A 2,259-nucleotide genomic window follows, 5' to 3' on the forward strand; every position below is an offset into this window, starting at 1 on the left:
GCTTATTGGACTGTAATAAAAGATGTGAAGCAAATTGCTTTAGTTTGCCATTGCGGTGGCATGTCGCTGTGTGACTGAATAAAAGGATTAGAGGGAAAAAGTGCTTCAAATGTTAGCGGCAGTGTGTGTGCGTGTGCGTGTGCGTGTGCGTGTGTGTGTGTGTGTGTGTGTGTGTGGTGTGTGTGCGTGTGCGTGTGCGTGTGTGTGTGTGTGTGTGTGTGTGTTAGTGTGTGCTCGCATGTGTAGTGTGTGTGTTCATGCGTGTTTTTGTGTGTGTTTATGTTGGTGTGCGTGTGTGTGTCTGTGTGTTAGTGGCTATTATTTCCATACACCGTACAATGCAAACATTTCTTCCATCTCTCACTGGAGTAGATTCACCTTCTACTCTGTGTTGTCATGGTGACGTGGTAAAAAGGTTTCCGACCTTTCCGTCCAATAGGTATTCAGGGTTTATTATCTGTTATATTAGAACTATGTGACTATAGGTCTCTATTATGGATAGAAAGAGAAGAGACATCCTTTGAGTTTATTTATTTAATAGTGGACAAATTGAGGTCTTCCATGAGATACATAACTGTTAATTGTTCAAGGAAAAATATTTGCATTGTTCAAAGAACCACATTTCCTCTCAAAGGCCAATTTAATCTGCCTCTTTTCGACATGGAAATAAATGAGGTAATTACTTTATTTTGACCTTGCTTATCAAAAAAGCAAATAAAGAGTTTCTTTATTTGATATATAATTGAACCAGTAGATTCATTCTACGGCCCTTTTGAACGGCGTTTCTTCCTGCTTTGATGTGACATACTTTATCAGTATAGGAAAACGGTCCTTGGTAGGCATTAGTAATCGATTAGGACGGGGCGAGAGGGGACTGGGAGCTGGCTTCTGTCAGGCCTGTGAAGCGATAGCTGATCTTATTTAGATGGGATGAGAGAGGCGGGAGACAAGAGAGGCGAAGGAGAAAGGCTGTGGACAGACGGACGCTGTCTTATCTCCAGCCTGTGGCTCAATCACCTCCGGACACCCTCGCTGCCCTGCCCTGCACAAACACACACGCACACACACACACACACACACAAAAAACCATCACACACAAACACACGCGCACAAACACGCACACACACGAAAAACATCACACACACACGCCACACACAGAAAAACCATCATACACACAAACACACAAACACACGCGCACAAACACAAAAAACATCACACACAAACACACGCGCACAAACACGCACACACAGAAAAAACCATCATACACACAAACACACAAACACACCGCGCACAAACACAAAAAACATCACACACACCATCACAATCACCCCAGGCTTCCTCGCTTCCCTAATCTACACGAATGCACACATGCAAACGCACACACACACCTGCACACAAACACACACACACACACACACAGGCACTACCACAGATCACAAACACATCACACAAACATACACAAACACACACACACACACACTCACACATACAAACACACCACACACAAATATCATACTCACACAGACATCCCACACACCATCACACAAAAATACTGTATACAGACACACACCACATAGACCCCCGTATAAACAACTAAAAGATAACAGACGGACAAGCGGACATGGCGCATAATGACCTGTCCTGTCAGCCAGGTTACCATGACGATCGTCATAGAACCTCACCTATATGGAGTTCATCCCAGTCAGCTTCCTTTTCAGTTGAGACGATGTTGGTTCCTTCCTTTCATTTTGACTAATAAAATATTACCCGAATGGCCATCACATAGACACACACACAGACACACACACACACATACAAACACATACACATGCACACACACACACACACACACACACACACACACACACACACACACACACACAGACACACACACAGACACACACATATAGATGCATGCACATATGCACACATGCGCACGCACAACACACACACACACGACACATGCGCACGCACACACACACACACACACACACACACACACACACACACACACACACGACACAAAGACAAAGCAAAACACATCCATGCTCTCATCGTCTAAACCCATACACAATCGAAACATGAATCCCAGTGGCCAGGCGGCCAACTGAATGGGATGCAAACACAGACTCATACACATGCACACACCTGGGCAAAAGCATGTACGTCTGCGCAACAACACACAGGCTTCAAGTGCAGACGCACAATACGGAAACTCTCAGAGATCTCCATGATCAGCCGAGGGTCAACGGTAATAGA

The sequence above is a fragment of the Gadus macrocephalus genome, chromosome 9 (genome assembly GCF_031168955.1).
Source record: "Gadus macrocephalus chromosome 9, ASM3116895v1".
Classification (NCBI taxonomy): domain Eukaryota; kingdom Metazoa; phylum Chordata; class Actinopteri; order Gadiformes; family Gadidae; genus Gadus; species Gadus macrocephalus.